A 20,052-nucleotide genomic window follows, 5' to 3' on the forward strand; every position below is an offset into this window, starting at 1 on the left:
TTTGTGTCAGATTTGAACTCACTTGTTTTTGCCACTTCTCCATTTCTTATCCTTTTCTAATAATCTACATTAGTTATTCAGCTGCTTTCCACCATAACCAAGCAAGGTTTGGAATTTTGTGAAGCGATAAAGGTGAGCTCTATTGGAAAATAAGATTCTGGCTGCCAGTGGAACATTTGAATGCATGGTTGTTTTATAAATGACTTTTTCTGCTCATAGTCCATTGATATTGCTTCAGGGAATTGGAGATTTGGATAAATATTTTCTTGGCTTAATTCTTTCCTACATTCCAAGCTTCTCTCCTTTCTTCCCTCAGCCTGCCCCCAACCCCTGGCTGCCATCCATTCATACATTCATTGATTGATTTACTTCTTGAATATTAACTGAGTTGCTGTTACATAGAAAACCTTCTGATAACCTCTGACCTATATTTCAGAGATAAAAAATATCTGAACCTTGCCCTCGGTTTAACTCACAAACTAGTGGAAGAGGTAAGATACACAAACATACAGCCAAAACTCAAGGTAAAAAGAATAAATACAGCTCAATGTATTTCATACCACATATTGCAGTCAATTATGAGATCGTGGAATCAGTCAGTAAATCTTAATCATTTTTTAAAAATATAAATTAAATAGGAAATAGAGAAGTGAATCACATATTAGTTTTGTGAAACTTTTATTTAACTTGTAAGTGTGTGTAATATGTAAATTTTCTTTTTGTTTGTTTTGTTTTTACTATATGCTATATTCAAAAGTTTGAAGAACCATAAAGACACGACCAGATAGAGAAATGCTTCTCAAACTTAATGTGCGTATAAATCACCTAGAAATGCTGTTACGATGAAGGTTCTGATTCAGTTGGTGTATGTTGGGGCCTCAGATTCTTTCTGGCAAGCTCCCTGGTGATACTGTTGCTGCTGGTCCACATAAGACAATTAGAGTGTCAGAAAGACTATTTCTAGTGGAAGAACCTGAGGAAACCCCTGAAGCCATTCATTTGTGACTTCAAGAGCATCCAAGGGATAAAAGAAAGCAAGATTTTCCCTTCTCTTTCTGGTTTTTGCTTTTGGTAGATTGATAGAAATCTTCAGTCATTCTTCTCCAAAGTCTGTTGCTGAGCTACTCCCAGTTGCTTAATGTTGAAACCAAAGGACCAGATAAGCTTCAGATCAGTTATTGTGAAAAGCTCTGCTGTTGTCTCTGAGGGTTAGCCCCAGTTTTCAATTATTTTTCAAGCACATGTGCCTTTCCATACAGTGTCCCCTGCAATTAATGGCAGAGTACTTGCTATGAAACAGGCTTTTAAGAGCAAGGATAGGAAGAGTTTCATTTGTTTCACCTTTACCTGCCATTACATTTCATCCAGCTTCCATCACCTGCACCTGATAGCTGCCTTGACCTCCTAATGGTTTTCTCCGCCTGCAATTTCTTTTCTTTCTTCCTTCCCCTCTCCCTCATCTCTTCCCCTTCTAATCCACCCTGTACAGGGACATATTGATCGTCCTAAAACGAAGCTTTCATTATTTTCCTTTACTGCTAAAATCCCTTCCGTGGCTCCCCATCGCCTAGGCAAGCACTCTGCTCCTGCCAAACTTGTTTGCTGCTGCTGTAACATGACCTTCTTCATCTTTTAGTGACCTCTCTTCCTCCCCTTGAAGGATCTGGGTTTTCCAGATATCTGAATTCTGTCTACTCCTTCGAAGTTAGCTTAAATTCCACTTCTTTCACGAAGTCTTTTTTTTTTTTTTGAGAAACCTCAAAGGAAATTAATCTCTCTACCTTTTTGCTATGTCTCAGCACAAGAAGGCTGAACATAATTCGTGTACTGGTGCGTGGCAGACAAAACATAGGTTTGTCAGTAAGAGACCAAAACCGGAAGTGTCTCACCAAATTGGGTTGTATGACCTTGGACAGGCCATGTGTCTTCTCCGAGCCTCCATTTCCCCATCAAGATAATGAGCAGATTGGAGCTTAACAGCTCCACGTCACTGCGTCACTGCGTGTGTGCCCAGTGACATGCGCATTTTGTGGTGTTTTTTTTAGAGGTCTCATTTTTTTATTTTTCTGTGATAATTTTCCTTATTTTAATCATTCTTCTCGTTTAGTATTGAACTATTACCCATGTTTTAAAGTATTTTATAATTTTAAAATTCTCACACAAGTTTGTCTTTCTTACTTCCATTAGGAAGGAACCTCATTTAACTGTGGGAGCAATGAGGCCCAGGGAGGGCCTATGTAAGGGTCCACAGAGCAGAGAAGACAACGCAACTTCCAACCACGGAGGGCCCGATGATCCAGGACATGGCCCGGCACCTCTCAAAGTGAGCCTCATTCATTATCGGTCAGTTGATTGGAGGTTGTCAGGCCCCTCTTGCAAGACAACTCTCTCCCTGGAAGGAGTACCTTGGAATCTGTGGGTTCATGGGAAAAGTGCTTACTCTTGGGGGAAGGCAGGGCAAGTCGAAACAGGCATATCTCTCACCCGGGGTTTCTGAAACCCATTCTCCGCGGGGGAAGACGTGACGGGGTTCAAGGATACTTGGAACCTGTCCCTTTGGCGGAGACACGTAGCCGCCTCCAGCCTCTACTCGCGGCAGATCCTGTGCAGTGGAGCGCCCCCGCCCCCGGCAGGCTCGCTCCGCTTTGCAAAGGGAGGGGGGAGCTGGGGAAGCCTGGCACACTAGTCTTCCTGGAGCTACAGACGAGGAGCTCCGCGCCCTCCTGAGCCTCTCAGCGGCTTCCCCTCAGCTGCGCGGGTGTGCAGGCTCTCCTCGCCACCCCCACCCGCGGCTCGCCCTCCCTCCCTCCCTCCAGCCCCGGGGCCGGAGCGCGCACACCGGGGCTCCGGCACGTGGGCGCGCGGGAGGCGGCGGCCGCTGCTGCCGCTGCCGGAGCCCAAGCCCGAGCCCCAGCCGGCGAGATTACCCTCCATGCTGCGGGCTCTGCGGCCGCCTTCCGCTCTGCCTCTGGCCGGAGCCCAGCCCCGCGAGCCGGTGAAGCCGCGGAGGGGAGGACACGGACAGGAGGAGGGGCGCGGCGGGCTGGGGCGAGCCGGGCTCTGAGCAAGGAGCGCCCGCAGCCGGGAGGAGGCAGCCGGGCGCTCTCGCTCGCTCTCTGCTCCAGTCGCTGCTGGGGGTTCCAGGCGGCGCGACGCCGCCGCACTCTTTCTAGGCGGCGGCTAGCGGAGGTTTCCCGCAGCCGGCCCCCATTCCGCCGGCGAGTCCCTGTTTATCCCGAAGGACGCGCCCGGCCGCCCGAGCTGAAGCGAGCGCGAAGTCCGAAGTCAGCCTCCAGCAACGCCAACTTCCCCGGGAGCCCCTCTCCCCGCCGCAGCCTGCGCCAGCCCTGGGAGCAATGCGCCCCCAGCCGGGCGGCGCGCCCTCTGCCAACTCGCTACTCATGGGATCCACTGCCCTCGGCTGCCCCGCTTGGAGCGCGTAGCCTTCGCCGCGTGGCCCGAAAGAGCAGCGAGACACCAAGGCGTTTCGCGGATTCCACGCGCGCGCGCGCGGGTCTGCTGAGGTCTCTTGCGGGGCAGCGTCCATACCCAGGGGTGAGTAGCCCGGTCGGTCCAGGCGGCGCCCTTTCCTCCTAAGTAATTGCTAGCAGGCAAGGCAGGGAGACGGGAGAAAGTTGAGTCTCCCTGCACCTATCCTGGGATTTGGCAGCGGAACGCAATAGTGGTTCTCCAATCCGAATGCCTTCATTTCTAAACCAAGGAGGGAGACCTCTTCCGCTTCCCAAGGAGAAAGGGGGCTCCCTAGAGCAGGCCTCTGACTGTTCCCCAATCAATTTGCCATTTGGGGCTTTTCAGCCTCCCGCGCATTAAGCAGGCACCCAGCGTAAGCGCTTAGAGATCCGCAGCCACCTGGGCGCTCAGAGACCCAGGGCAGCCCGCGCCCCTCGGGGAGGTCTAAGCGTGCTTCATTATAGGCAACAGCTGGGATACAGGAACTGTGTACGTGGGTGATGGGGAGTAGGAGACGAAACCACAGGAGAAGGAGCGAGTGGAATTTATCCGTCACTGACGGGTAGGGTACCCTGGGTGCCCCGCTCCGCGGTGCGGGTTTGGGGGCGCAAGATCTGGGGCAGCCGGGCAGAGTCCAACAGGTGGCCTGCGCGGGCTTCCTGTAGCCGGGCGCGGGGGAGGGGAACCGCTCCCTCCACAGGGCCGAGGCTGCTGCTTCTAGGGGGGGCATCTGAACATGGGTAAAGAAATGCGCTCTCTGCTCTCAGGCCCGATTTGGGGTGAGTGTGTGAGGCATCCAAATGCCTCCTGTCGGAAAACAGCGGCCTCATTGTGTGCCTGACTGACGTTTCAACTTGTAGGCAACTGAGGGGCCATTCAGCTGGGGCGACGCGGACTTGGCTGATCCTCGGATGCGAGCCCGGCCTTCTTCGTGGCCCCTGTGGCGGGTATTCCAGTTCCCTAGGCTGGGCAGCGAGCCAGACCTCAGCGTTTTGCTCCTCTGTGTTCCCCCAAGGGGAGGGGGAGTTGCAGAAACACCCGGGCCAGGCACGAGTTTATTCTTTACCTCTCTGTTGCACTTTTATCCCAAGACTCAGATGGAGGTATTGGGTTGGAGCGCCTGGGAAGGGTGTGGACAGGTGGTGTGCGTGGGTCAGTGTGAGGACAAGTCGTTTGAGAGCTGGACAGAAAGAGAATAGAGACCGTGTATCCCCCACCCACGGAGATGCACAATGACAGAGGGCGGGGCAGCGCTTTGAAAAAGTTTCTTTTGAATGCACCATCTTTCCAGTAATGTGAATGTGCAAAATACTCCCGGGGCCCTGAAAGCAGTGGCACTCCAAAGTGGCATCTTCCCTCCTCAGCTGTGTGGCTTCCTCCCTCAGTTTGTTCATCGGTAGATTGGGGACAGTTATCTCTGCTCCTGGCAGAAGCCTCTCTGTCTGTAAAGGAGATAGGTAAAGATGGGTGTCAGGTTGGAAGATGGGGGAGCCACTAGGGGGAGGTGTGTGGGGAGACAAGTTGTCTGGAGGCACCATGCATAGGAGACACTCACTTTTCACTCAGACTTTGTGTTTGGAGGAGGTCGATTGGTTTTCAGGAGATGAGTGGAGATTTTGAGATGCTAAAGCTTTCCCAACACCCCCTTGGCACCGCCACTCCGCTGCCTGCCAGCGAGCTGTTTGTACTATGGAAATAAAGTGACAGACACTCAAAATGCAACAAGAACCCTCCACTGCTTGTGCTTGGTCCAGCACTTTCTCCTTCAGGGGAGGCTCTAGGTACTGCAGCAATTTAGCCTTGCTGTTTCCACTCTGTAATTGCTACTACGTCTTTCCAGCCCCTCATTTAGTGTCCCTTCCCAGGAGTTATCCTCCTCACTCCGGGACTCTGGCAGCAGATTGCCAAGGATTTGTAAGTAGAGTGAGCCCCTTGACTTGTAGAGGGTGCTGGCTGATTTCACAGGGCCAGCCTGCGTGGCTGCCCAGAAGCCTGACTCCTGGAGGTTTCTTATTAGGAGGGGAGCCAGGAGCTGGGGCATCAAGAAGAGGAATGGACAGCAAGGTGTTGTGTATAACAGAGTTTGGAAAGAGAGACACATGGACAGATGGACAGAAACCAAGAAGCAGGAAAAGGAAGAGGCAGAGAGACACACAGAGGCAGAACAAGGGAGGAATCGGAGAGAGAGAAACATATTCAGAGGCAAAATGAGAGAGGGAAGGAGAGAAGGAAGTATAGGGTGGATAGGGCAAAGCTTAACAGGAGTGAGAGAAGTGGGAATAAGGAAAAAGATGGAAAAGATATCCAGACAAAAGAATGTAAGCAAAGAAAGCCTAAGGGGAAAGGAATGGGAACCAGGTAAAGAAGCCAGGTGGAGTGGAGAGGAAGGATGGAGAATAGAGGAGGCAGAGAAAGCAGGAGGTACTTGCTTTTTGTATTGAAGTTTTAGAAACCACACTGCCATTCCAAGGAAGTTGACATAATCCACATCCTTAAGTAGCCAGCCTTGGGTTAGTGTTTGTTTCTCTGGGGAGTCGTGCACTATGCGAAACTGGACACTCGCTTGGAACCCAGTTGCATTGGAGATGACAAGAGCATAAGAAGTTTAGATTTTTGGTAAACACGCAGATGCACAAGTTCATTTGCCTTCAGTGTTTTTTTTTTTTTTTTTCCTGCCTGAACACAGGGCTGGAGAATTGAGGGGCAGGGGGCTGTATCATGAATAGCATTTGCCACTGATTCTCTAAACCCTGTTTAAGGAAGAGTCTCTTGGTAGCTTCTGAGAAAAGCACAGTACTGGATGTGCTTCCCCATGGGGTTTAATCCAATAGGGACAGGAATGTGCTAATTTAATGAGTACGCCATTGACTCTAAAGCAGGGTGTCCCTGAGTCACACTTTGATAAACATGCTATAGGTGGTATAACACCCTTCTCTAATTTGTCCCCGTGTTTCCTCTTAAGAGACACAGTTTAATGCCTCACTCTGGTATCCTGCCCTCCCCAGAGAAGCTTTTTTCTTATTTCTCTTGATAAAAGACAAGCCTAAGGATGCTCAGCCAGGGTTACCTTCTCCTGAACCTCATTAATCACAGTAGCTCCAGGGGACAGCAGACAGCTCTCCTGGTTGACCTTGTCAGGGGTGTTCACAGCCAACAGGTATCAGACACTCGGTGGGGCCCTGTCCTGGACAGTCTTTGTGCACTGTGTACTTAAAACTCAGAAAAATCCATGCCATAGGCACTGTTACTGTTGTCAGCATTTTATAGTTGAGGAAACTGAGACTTAAAGAAATTATTACTTGTCCCTGTGAAGTTGTCTGTGACCCAGCAACTGGGAAGCAGCAGTGAGGAAATGTGACCTGGATTTGGTTGACTCCAGGGTTCAAGACCCTGATGCTGGGAAAGATTGAGGGCAGGAGGAGAAGGGGACGACAGGCGATGAGATGGTTGGATGGCATCACTGACTCACGAGTCTGGCGCGCTGCGGTTCACAGGGTTGCAAAGAGTCAGACACGACTGAGCGACTGAACTGAACTGAACCAGGGTTCAAGGTCCTAATGACATACTGAGCTGTCTGCTAGTCCTAGTACTCCATTCTAGACTGATGGAATCAAAAATCTCAGAGATCTTTCCCAGGCACTCTCGCTTCCCACCTTATCAATTGAGGAAATTGAGGAGCAGCTTAAGAACTGTAAAGAGACTTGCCAGAGACCCTACAACCAGTAGCTGTCAGAGCTGGGACCTGCCCTGCTGTCTTGAGTCTCAGTCCAGCCTTCGCGGTACTACACCAGTGGTTGTCGCGTTTGGCTGATCCTTGAGGTCAAATGAATATTTAATCAAAATGCAAGTGCCCAGACCCTACTAGAGGCTTACTGAATCAAAACCTTTGGGAAGAGAGCCCAGAAATCTGTATTTTTAGTCCCTGCCTCAACTCTGCATCTGCCTGGTACCGTTTGCCCCAGTTATTCTCTAGCTCTTGGCATCTGACGCCGTGGATCCCTTTCAAACAGCTTCGAGAGGAGAGCTCCAAGCCCCTCCTGCTTCTAGCAAAACACACACAAAGTAGTATACTCTCTGCCTGCTGCAGCCCACACGGACGTACCACGGATAGGGAAACACGCTGGTCATCCTAGAGGCGACTTGGAGAGCTCTTTGAGAGGTGTAGCCATCACAGTGATGTTTTTTAGATTTGGTTTTTCCTGTGCCAAGTTGAAAGTGTTTAAGGAAGCATCAAATGCTGCTTCAGTGCATCAGTGTCAGTATTTGTAGTAATACTCGACACAAAATGACACGGTGAGCCAGGCCAATGTGTTGCTGTGTCATAGTGTCAAGCCCCTTCTCCCAATTTAGTGGATCTAGCTGTGGGATAAGAAAAACGGCTTTCCTCCCCTTTATTATCATGCTTTTGACTCCTCTGGGATATGTCATTGCCTCCTTTTGCAGGTAACAAGTTGCCATCACACCCACACTCTTTCTAGCACACTTAAATTGTTTTCTCGGTAACCTCAACATCTTTTCCCTTCTGTTTCATTGAAAAGTGGCCAAAGGTGCCAGACATCTTGTCCAGCAAACTGTTTTGTCATCTTTCCCTTTTCAGGTCCAAATTTATTTTCTGAATCTGTTACTTTTAACCCTGACCTCTTATTCAAGGATGGTAATTGAGCTGAGGTAGAGCTGATAGGCAGCTGTGTGGTACATGTGTTATAAATAACCACAGCCATTTGTGGATGGGATGCAAACTGGGGAGAACTTACACTCTTACCCTCACAATGTCTCCATCTTTAATAAGCTAGGAATATTTCGACTACTTCAGAGGGCGAAGTTGCTTTTCTGCCATGGCTGGTAGAAGTACAAGGTGGAAAGAAACACTGAATGGTTAAGACTTGGGCTTTGAATGCAGACCACTAGAGGTTAAGGCCTGCCTACACCTTGCTGGTTGTTATAACCTCGGTCTGGTCATTGAACTTGATCGTGTCTCCATTTCTTCATCTGGGTGTTGAAGATGATAAAAAGATGTCCTTTCTGTGTATGCTGCCAGGACTTATCTTGGTCAGTGACTGAAGGGCTGAGCCCAGTGTCTGGCATGTGGTAACGACTCATCTGTTACCTAGTATTTACTAAACAGATGTCACATGCCAGGTTTCATTAAATCAAGGATAAAACTGACATCACACAAGTTAAGTAACTTGCCCAGGTCACCCAGATCTTAAGTGCTAGACCCCGACTTGCAACCCTGATCTGTCCTTTTAAATTCTTCTGACTTACTGCTACATTGATATGAGTCACTGTTCTTTCTTTGAACGTTAAGACAGTATTGCATATGAAACATACTCTGGTTTGTATTTTAATTAAACCCATTAGTAGAGTGTCAGAGCTGTTCTAGTGAGGATCTTTTGAATTTGGGGGGATAAATTTTAGGTGGTTAAATCTCCTCCAAATATTTGCTTTTGATTTCCTGGCAGTTGGGAAGAGTTTTCATGAATCCATCCCCTTCTGCTTTTGGTTGAGTAACTTCCACCTGTTTTAAAAGTCTCATTGTAGATACTGTTTGGGAAAATCTCCACTTGACTCTTCAAGTGTACAGTCATGTCCAACTCTTTGCGACCCTATAGGACTGTAGCCTGCCAGATTCCTCTGTCCACAGAATTTTCCAGGCAAGAATGCTTGAGTGGGTTGCCATCCCCTCCTTCAAGGGATCTTCCAGACCCAGGGATTGAACCTGGGTCTCGTGCATTGCAGGCGGATTCTTTACCTACTAAGCCACCAGGGAAGCTGACTCTTCATGCGCTGAATTAAATGTCTTCATAATATGTTCCTTCACTTACATTGTGACATTTGCTTCTTTATATCTGCTACTCAGTCTGTATGTTTCTTGAGATCACGGACATGGTCTTAGTTGAAGTTATATCCACAGTGCCTATAGAAAACTTACAAAATATTTTTGAATGTCTAATTGAAACTTTGAACTAATTCTAGATGTTCCAGAAAAAGTGGTCATTGTCTTTAAATTCTAAAAGGAAAACATCCAAATGTTGGCATTGAAAACTTTGCTATATAATATGTCCCCAAAGGCTTTAAGTTCTTTAGATGGAAGAGGAATGTTATGGTATCAGTAGTTGTTGATTAACTACATTGGTAGCTTTGGGCAAGTTCCATCATGATGTTGCTTAAGATGTAATTAGAAGGGACATTCTGATTTATAAGTTAATGTGATTTTATCTGTACATTTAATTAGTTTCTCAGAAAGGCACTTTTGTTCCTCAGCCTAAATGTTGTAAAAATTAATAGGCTCCTGGAGTTACAACCAAGGTTAGAGATAATCTAGTTCTACCAGCTTGTACAAGAGACAAGAAAACTGAGATTCAGAGAAGGAAAGAGATTTGCCTGAAGTTACCCAGCAAATTAGTGCCAGAGGCAACGTGAGAGCCAGAGGTGTTGGCTGCTTGCTCAGGACTCTTTTTCCTTTCAATTTTTATTAGAGTATAGTTGATTTACAATGTTATGTCAGTTTCAAGTATATAGTGAAGCAAGTCAGTTATAAATATAGTCATCTTTTTTAGCTTCTTTTTCATAAAAGCTGTTATAGAGGATTGAGTCGAGTTGCTTGTGCTATACGGTAGGTCCTTATTAGGTATCTATTTTATATAATAGTAGTACCTATATTGCCCAGGAATCTTAATGTACAGCTGAGAGTGATGAACACATCAGTGGTGAGCCCTTGTTTGCTTTGAAGGCATGCTTGGAAGCCTTCTGCATGTATATAGCCTGAACTTTGCAAAATTTCAAGATAAAGCTCATACTGAGGAGGAGGAAAGCGGGACTAAATGATTTGCTGCTAGGGCAAATCCCAAGTGTCAGAGATGTTTGTAGAAGAGCATCCTGGCAGGTCCTACGTTGGTAAAGTCTTGTGGGTTTCTGGGATACCCAGTCGGCTTTCCAAGCAAGGAAATATGACCTGACGGGGATCTTCCTTTGATGTTCTAGAGGGTGATATTTCAAGGAGACGTGGAAGATGTATGGAAGTTCATTGCCAAGCCCCTGGCACAGGGGTGTTGGCAGAAGAGCAGTTCAGATCACTCTTCCCTTCCTTTTTAGTGCTTTTGTTTTTTAAAAGATGGGACACAGTCACCTTAGGACCCTTCTTTCTACCTCTGGAGTGCCTTGGAGTCTGACTAAATAGACCAGCCTAAATATATCCTCAGACACAGAAATGTATGCAGTGTACTCTGACGTTGTTAACACACAGATCTTTATCACATGGTGTCAATATTATGGAGACAGTTAAGACACAGATCATTGGTGCGATATCTTGTGGATGATCCTTTGGAAACATTATAATTAGTACTGACAAGGCAGTAGAAATATCTCAACACAGTACCTTCCCTGACTCCCAAAAGGCTTGCCATGTCAACCCAAAGTAACAAGACTTTGATTATTCAAGGAGAAGAGGCACAGTTAATTCTCTTTGCCCCTCAACTGTAGTCATTCTGAGATTATTGGTGCTGTATTTTGTGTTTTTTGTTGGGGGATAATTGATTTACAATATTGTGTTGATTTCTGTCATACATCATCATGAATCAGCCACAGATATACATATGTTCCCCACCTCCTGAACTCCTGTCCCATCTCCCACCCCATCCCACACCTCTAGGTTTATACAGAGCACTCGGTTGAGTTTCCTGAGTCACACAGCAAATCTCCTCTTGCTATCTATTTTACGTATACGTGAAGTAAGCCAGAAAAACAAAGACAAATATTGTATATTAACGCATGCATATGGGATCTAGAAAGATGGTACTGATGAACCTATTTGCAGGGCAGCATTGTGCTGTTTTTGATTTGCTGTCCGATGGCTGGGTGCAAGGGAGAGGCACCTCTTTTTGTAGCCTTAGCACCAGAATGAATTGCTCCCTTCTCTAGCCCGTCTGGGTGCTTGCAGTTCCTCTACTTGAAATAGTTTGGGATTTTCCATGGTCTTCTATTAAAATGCAAAACTTCCTATGTAGATATCAGTTAGCTGCTTTAGCTGTATAGACCTAACATTCCACCCTATACTTCTCATTTGATGGAACCATTTTGACAAGTATTAAGGACTACCAGCATACCAGTCGGAGAAGGCACTGGCAACCCACTCCAGTACTCTTGCCTGGAGAATCCCATGGATGGAGGAGCCTGGTGGGCTGCCGTCTATGGGGTCGCACAGAGTCAGACACGACTGACGCGACTTAGCAGCAGCAGCACACCAGTTACTACTTCTCTTGATGCTGCTAATGTTTGTGTTTATTAAGGACCTAGGGGAGTGGCTACCCACTCCAGTATTCTTGCCTGGAGAATTCCATGGACAGAGGAGCCTGGCAGGCTACTGTACATAGCATATCAAAGAGTCAGACATGACGAGCGACTAACTCGAACACTATTTGTAGTTGAAAGGCTCTGTGGAGGGGCAGGGTCAGTGATGAGTGCCCTGTGGCTGTCTTCTGTGAACCTTTACAGACTTTTTGACCAAATGACTGGGGATAAGATCCTGGAGGATAGAAGAAGCATTGATGCCAACTTGGGTGTCATTTACTCCTATACACGTTTCTCTCTAGACCACTTCCCCCTTCACAACCCAGAGGGCATTACTCTTACATTTAAAGGCATTAGTGCAAGCACCAATGAAAGTCTGGTTTTCCCATGCTTTGTGTGCAAAGACCCTGTTCTAGAAACTCTGATGATTGTTGGGATGGGGGCAGAATTTTTTTAAATGGTGAATTTTAATTTTTTAACACTGCATATGAGTAGTAAAAATCTAAACTGTACAAATTGGCAAGAAATAAGCATTCTTTCTTCCCTGATCCCAGTTCCTCCTTTCCTAGTACAAGCATGTGTCCAGAGTCTTCTGTTTTTTCTTTGCTTTATGTAGGAACAAAAAGCATGCATTTATTCTCTTTCACATATATAACATGTATGTATACCTTTTTTCTTTTATTTACATTGTACATCACAGTGATAGTTAACATAAGTTTATACTGAGCTATTGGGATTTATTTAGCTGTGGTAAAGTGTAGTGATTGAGAAACTGCGGAGCTAACCTGCCTCGTGTGTGTGTGTGCATGAGAGAAAGAGAGAGAAAGAGAGAGAGAATGGGGAGGGGAGGGAAGGACGTGTGGGGCTTTTTGTACCATGTAGCTACCAGCAGTTATTTGTTGAAGACCTATTGTCCTTGGGATCGTGGGAAGATAGGGTAAGTAAAGACATTGCTTTTGTTCCTGAAGAATCCAGAGACATCATTTATTTACTCCAAACAGTTCGAGAATGATAAACAATTGTATGTTACTGAGACTTAAGCCAGATGCTGTCTAGGAGGTGTCTGCTATGAGATCATTCCCTGCAAGAAGGAGAGCTTGTACAAAGGCCCTGGAGTGGGACTGTGAGTGTCACAGTCAAGAACCAGCAGGGAAGCTAGTGGTGCTTGAAGTAGAGGATTACAGTGGCACATGTCGATTCCTAAGAAAAAGCTGCTGTAAGGCTAATGTACAGGCATGTAACAGAAATAAAATATTCCATCTAACCTGCCTCAGCTAAGTTTCTATAGAAGGTTTAAAGAAGGCTGTGTGACTGTTTCCAAGGTATGAGATGATAGATTTTACCTTACCGAGAACAGGATTTTTCAGTGTGACTCTCCTGCCTGTTATCCTAGTGAGTTTGAAGGAAGCATAAAAATGTACCCAGGAAACAGGTGTTCAATGAAGGAACATACACTTGAACAAATGAACTAATTAGAAAGTGAACTCACTAGTTTGGTTTGTAAAAAATAGTGGAAGAGACAGGCAACTCCATCCTGATTGGTAGGCAGGAAGTTTCTGAATGAAGCACGTTTTAAGTTATCACCTGAGATATGCCATACCAGCCAAAGTGGGGAGGAAATTTTACTTCAAACTTAAAATTACAGGTTTTTTCCTTTTTAAAATCAGTTGTTTGGATGGCAGTAGAATGAAATTAAGCAGCACAGAGGATTACAAGCAGCCAATCCCACCCTCCCCTATCCTACCTTAATGAAGGTTTTGGTGTGATTGTCTCAGTGTTACTCTCACTAGCTCAAAGAAATAGAGACTGTATCAAAATGCTTGAAATGTATCAGTACACTGTTTTGAATGACACATTTTTAACAAAAAAAAAGTATCTCTTAACGCTTAGCTTTTTATTTGTATATATCATAGTGAAAAGTGTTATAAAGGACCACTTGATTTTGAGAAAATATTTATATTGGATGCTTTCTCTGTGTTTATTTCTCTTAACAAAAAAAATAGCAATGAAGAACATTGTCAGTCTGGGTGAGTTCTTTTTCAGATACAAGATCACTCACACTGAAATCCTTTTTGTACTCAAATTGTGCCTGCCAGTCTTAAAAGAGGGCAGTCAGGATAATATGATAAACTGGCCTGTGTGTTCAATCTTAGCTCATCAGGGCTGTGCCAGAATTGACATTTTTGTACAGTATGGCTTGATGCTCTGATTACAAATTGGTCCTGAGTAGCTAGACTCTTTGTAATTTTATTCACTCAGGGATTGTGCTTGTATCATTAGGTCTGTTTTGATTTTGAAACATGGAGGAGGAAATATTCTTCTGGTTCCCCTTTCTTGTTTAAGCCAGTGTGTGAGAGAGATTCATATGGAAACAAATGTAATTTATTGTACGCAAAAATAAGAGTTTCATCTTCCTTCAAGGCAGTGATGATAGCATTTCTCTTCCCATCTCTTCTCTTCTTTCTCTTTTTGCAAAAGCAGCTTAAATTGTAGTTTTATGAAGGATATTAAGTATTTATTATTTCGCATTGTTGATTTTACTTGTGATAAGTGGATGGATTATTTTGAAAAAGAGTGGATCTCTAATTGTAGGTCTTTTGGGCTTGTTGTCAAGAATTCTGTTTTTAATTCAGTTGTATGGATTTTTTACACAATGAAATTACTGAGTATTTTTTGATCAAGAACCTTTTGTGCTTGGGGTCTTGGGAGAATAAAAGACAAGTAAAGACAATGCTTTCTGTCCTTGGAAAACCTGGAGACAGCATGTATTTACCCAGAGCAGATTGAGAGTGTTAAACTATTGCACATAATTAAGAGTTAAATTGGATGTTATGGACAGTGAATCCACTAGGATTCAGAGAAGGAAGTGATTAGCTAGGAGCAACATAATTGGGTGACATTTCCAACATGTCATCAGAGAACCACTATGTAATAGACAAGTGGACAGTTTTATATGATATTACACATCCTGAACTCTTACAACAATAAACTAAAAATGATTATTTTATACTGTCACTTGATATAGGCTACTTCAAAGGCTATAAAGCACCTAGATAATGTATAAACCTAGATTTCAATGTTTTACTAGGCTTGGAGCAAGCAAGGGAAATCTCTAGCCCTTCTTGTATCCAACAAACCTTGAACTGAACCACCAGTGACAAATACTGAGTAAGGAACAGGTAAGAAAGACCAGAATTATTCTGCATGTGATACTCATAGCTCTGTTTCTGAGGATCAGCCTTGAGTAAGCCAGTTGTAAACTAGAAGGTAAGGAATCCGAACCTGGCTCCCAAATAATATCAGGACCTGGAAGGAAGGGTACTAAGTGGTTCTAGGTTGGTAGCCTCCCTCGTCTTCTAGTGAGAGCATCCACCATTCCTCTTTACAGAAAATCATACCCTATTTGGAACTATAGGAGCCCCACGGGGAAGATTAAAAAAAAGTGATCCCACAATCAAAGATGGTAGAAATATACAAGAAAACCAACCATTATCAGTGAGAATATCAGAAGGGAGACAAAACAGAAAACAGACTTAATTCCCTGAGATTTTCAAGTATTGGAATGATCACATATAGAATTAAAAAATTTGGTATGACTCTTTAAAGAAATAAAAGGAAATTATTTAAAACACAGGCATGCATATCATCAATCTAATTAGAAACTTGTCAGTTTTATGAGACATCCCAAAGGTTTGCAGATCCTTTATTTTGTTCTTCAAAAGACACATAGAGATAAGCTATGAACAAAAATATTTGTTTGAAAAACATGTAAATGATGAAAAGTCATGACTAGAATATATAAAAAACTATCATTAAAGAAGAAAAAGATAAACAGCCTAATGGAAAAATGGACAAAGGGCTTCAGTAGGAGTTACCCTGAAAAGAAACATATACCCAGTATACATATGAAGCATTATGTGACCTCATAGTACCTAGGGAAATGCAGAGAGACATCACTGAAATCTCATTTATACTTGCTAGATTAGAACAGATTAAGAAGTCTGAAAACATGAAGTGTTGGAGAGAACTTTAATACACTGATTTGGGGAATGCAATCATTTAGAAATATCCTGTGGCATTTGCTGTGACTTTAAACAGTGGTCAACTTCATGACTCAGCAGTTCTGCTCCTAATGTATATCTCCTCCAGATATTTTGTACATGTGTCACAGTTGACACATACCAGAATATTCATAAAAGCACTGTTTATAATAGCAAGAAAATGGAAATAACCAAAATCTCCATTAGTAGGAAAGTGAATAAATAAGTTGTGTAATATTTATGCAGTGGGTTATATGGCAGAGAAGATGAGTGAGTTATGACTATATACACTAACCTGGAGATGTATATAAAAATATTGAATAAAAGTATATTATTTATGGTATATCACCTATAGCAACTTCCTGTGTTTTCTTCAAGGAACACTAAAGTTATTTTTTATTTTTTTAAAGGAAAGAAATGTAAACAAAGTTCAGGATATGGATGATAGTGGTTTCTGCCTGTGGGACAGGCAACTGAATGGAATAGGAAGAGGATGTGGTAAATGGGATGTCCACCTTTTGGAAGCAAAGGGTTAGGGGTTTTGCTGACCTTTACCTGTGGAAGTGTGGCTACTGGAATTGACTTTCAGAAGAGGGACTCTCACTGCTTAGCTAGGTTTGGGAAGCTTTTGTACTAGTGCAAAACTGCCACTGATCTATTTGTATGGGTTTTAAAACCTCTGAGAGTGGCTGCAGAACAACTGGTCTTCCTTGGAGAGTAGGGACCTTTTGTTGGCACTTATGAACTCAGTGTTGTTATTTCCATTTTAAAGAGGAGATGGTTAACTATTTGCTTATGAGTTGCCAGCTGCAAAGTGCTAGAGCTGGGATTTGAACCCTGGCCTTTTGGCTTTACAGTTTACCATCAACATAAGGTAGTTATTCCTGAATTATAGCACTTGTCATATTCCATGTTAGAAGGTTATAAGATTATAATAAGATAATCTTTATCGGAAGCCTTAGAGTATTTTCCCTAGCCTACTAATGTTACTCCATATCTCCCTATCTTGATAAAGCGGCACCATTTGTGCAGACCAGAAACCCAGAATTATCCTTGACATTTCTAAACATTTCACCCTATCACTAGTCAACCATACACTTAACATTCCTAAACAATTTTACAGCCTGACCGTTAGTATTTGTCTCTACTTGGTTGCCTGAAGAACCTTTAAAAACAGGCAAATCTGATTCTGATATTTTTGGCCACCAAAATTAACATTATTCTATTATTTTCATTTGGCCTTAGGGTGGGAATCATATCCTTTTCCCCCTGTTGACCCCAGTCTCTTGCTGCTTCTTGCCACAGGGCCTTTGCATGTGCTATTTGATTGACGATTTGAACCATCTGTCTATATTACTGGCTGCCCTCCCCTGTTAAGTTCATTCACTAACTCCCAAGTCATAGCCTCAACATTCTTGAGGGTTTCAGCTCCTGGACTGGCTCCTTCTCTTTCCTCAAAACTACTGGTCATAATTCTTGATGATTACAATCTCTATTGTAGAAAATTTCCTCATTATCCTGGTTGTTCTCCTCCTTCAGAGAATCTTGTTCTCCATCCTACTTTATCTGACTACTACCTTAGCCATGCCCTTGGCTTATGGTTCTCAAATTTTGGTGTGCATCACAATCACCTTGGAGACTTTATTTACTTAAAATATTTATTGATTTACTTATTTGGCTTCATTGAGTCATAGTTGCAGCATGCAGGATCTTCACGGCCTCAAATGGGATCTTTTGTTTTGGCATGTGGCCTTCTCTAGTTGTGGCGCGTGGGCTCCGGACCTCTTTGTTGCTCTGTGGCATGTGGGATCTTAGTTCTCTGCATTGCAAGGTGAATTCTTAACTACTGGATCATCAGCAAAGCCTCAGGGACTTTTTAAAATAGAGTCCTGGGTTCTCTACCCCAGAGTAATGACTTGTAAGTCTGAGGTGGGCTGAAGAATTTGCTTTTCTAACAAGCTCAGAGTGATGCTACTGCTGCTGATCTGAGGGCCACACTTTGGGAACCTCAGTGCTGAACTGTTCAGTGCAATAACTGCACCACATCTGTGATCTGAATTTTAAGTATCTCACTAAGTGCCATATTCTAACTCTTTAGCTCAGTCTTTTACTTCTAGTATCTTCCCTTCAGTGATTCTTTGAAAACCCCAATCTCTAATCAGATATAAGCAAATGCAGAGTTTTGTAATTATCCAATGCTTGAATGTGTGCAGCAGTTAGGATGAGTCATTCAGGAGAGGTATCATTTTCTCTGTGTCTTGAAACTTGAAATTTGTGGAAATTTCCATAGAGTCCCACCTTCTTTTCCACACACACCCACACACACACAAACACAAACACTGGTCTAATTTTTTTAAAGAGAGTTTCTAAGCTCTTGGAGGTGAAGTGTTATATAGTACATTTAAAATATATTAAATTAATAAACTTAATTTGTCTCAGGGATAAACGTGTTGAACACACACACCCAATTCACAGCTAGAGGTTTAATATTTTTTATCAGACTTTATGTAATTTCATCTATGTTCTTTCAAAATATAGGTGTTTCAAATATTCATCTGTTTTTATTTTAAGAGAATATTGAAGCCATATTATTCTACCTTGAAATGAATAAACAAACCATCCTGTGTGTTTGGTGATAATATTTTACCTTTGCAAGTGCTTCAGTATTGCTTGAAGAAATGATTTCACATCATCCTTATATCAGCCTATGAGATGTTCTAAAAAAAACATTGTTTCTTGATTAGAAAAAAAGAGGATCAGAGAGTTCAAGCAACTTGTCCAAGGATACAGAATCACGGTGAACTTAGATATGGACCTTGTGTCTCAACACCGAGTGTTCTTTCCATTTGAGTTAGAGAATCCTGATGATTGAAGAAACGGGAGAGGTCATTTAATTCAGGAGTCCTGAAGAGATATAAAAGCAAGTGGGGTCAGCCATAGAGTAGGGCAGTTCAGTTCAGTTCAGTTGCTCAGTCGTGTCCAACTCTTTGTGACTCCATGGACTGCAGCACGCCAGGCTTCCCTGTCCATCACCAACTCCGGGAGCTTACTCAAACTCATGTCCATCGAGTCATGATGCCATCCAACCATCTCATCCTCTGTCATCTCCTTCTTCTGCCTTCAGTCTTTCCCAGCATCAGGGTCTTTTCCAATGGGCCAGTTCTTTGTATCAGGTGGCCAAAGTATTGGAGTTTCAGCTTCAGCATATTCAGGAATGAATATTCAGGACTGATTTCCTTTAGGAGGACTGGTTGGATGTCCTTGCAGTCCAAGGGACTCTCAAGAGTCTTCTCCAACACCACAGGTCAAATGCATCAATTCTTCAGGACTCAGCTTTCTTTATAGTCCAACTTTCACATCCATACATGACTATTGGAAAAGCCATAGCTTTGACTGGGTGGACCTTTGCTGGCAAAGTGATGTCTCTGCTTTTTAATATGCTATCTAGGTTGGTCATAACTTTTCTTCCAAGGAGCAAGTGTCTTTTAATTTCATGACTACAGTTACCATCTGCCTTGATTTTGGAGCCCCCCAAAATAAAGTCTGTCACTGCTTCCATTGTTTCCCCGTCTATTTGTCATGAAGTGATGGGACCAGATGCCATGATCTTAGTTTTCTGAATGTTGTTTTAAGCTAACAAGAGTAGGGTAGAGACTGTCTAAATCAGACTCCAGCTGATTGTCACTGTGTGGCAACTATTCCTATATCATCTGATTTTAAACTTAATGTGGTTGGTTGTATTTTTGGTCATCCCATTGTTCTTTGGTTACTTCTCCTGTGCCTCTTCATACTGTGTTCTTGATTCCACAGGGAATCATTGCACACATTTGAAGACAACATCCATATTTCTCTCAAACCTCCCACTCCCCAGTCTTCACAGTGTAAACATTCATTGTCTTTGAACTGTTCATCCTAGATCATGATTATAGGCTTTATAAGCCTAGCTACCTTATTCTACATGTCTGTCAATCTGTTTAGTTTCTCCTAACTAGAGTATCATGTTCCATGGTCTGTGTTTAGTTGCTCAGTCATGTCCAACTCTGTGCAACCCCATGGACTGTAGCCCGCCAGGTTCCTCTGTCCATGGGGGTTCTCCAGGCAAGAACACTGGAGTGCGTTGCCATGCCCTCCTCCAGGGGATCTTCCCAACCCAGGGATTGAACACAGGTCTCCCGCATTGCAGGCAGATTCTTTACCATCTGAGCCACCAGGAAGTATCATGTTCCATGGTAGCATCTCATACACAAGAACT

General features: G+C 43.8%; 1 protein-coding gene across 1 annotated transcript in view; it reads left to right on the forward strand.

The window, feature by feature from the left end:
- The first annotated feature begins 2,997 nt into the window (after positions 1–2,997).
- Positions 2,998–20,052, forward strand: part of LOC145510507 (uncharacterized) — a 546,282-nt gene continuing 529,227 nt past the window's right edge. Inside the window, exon 1 of the transcript XR_014057062.1 lies at positions 2,998–3,555. The gene's annotated coding sequence lies outside the window, so the exon portion shown is untranslated. The remainder of the gene's footprint in view (positions 3,556–20,052) is intronic.

The sequence above is a fragment of the Giraffa tippelskirchi genome, chromosome 6 (genome assembly GCF_054371585.1).
Source record: "Giraffa tippelskirchi isolate mGirTip1 chromosome 6, T2T-mGirTip1v1.2.pri, whole genome shotgun sequence".
Lineage (NCBI taxonomy): Eukaryota > Metazoa > Chordata > Mammalia > Artiodactyla > Giraffidae > Giraffa > Giraffa tippelskirchi.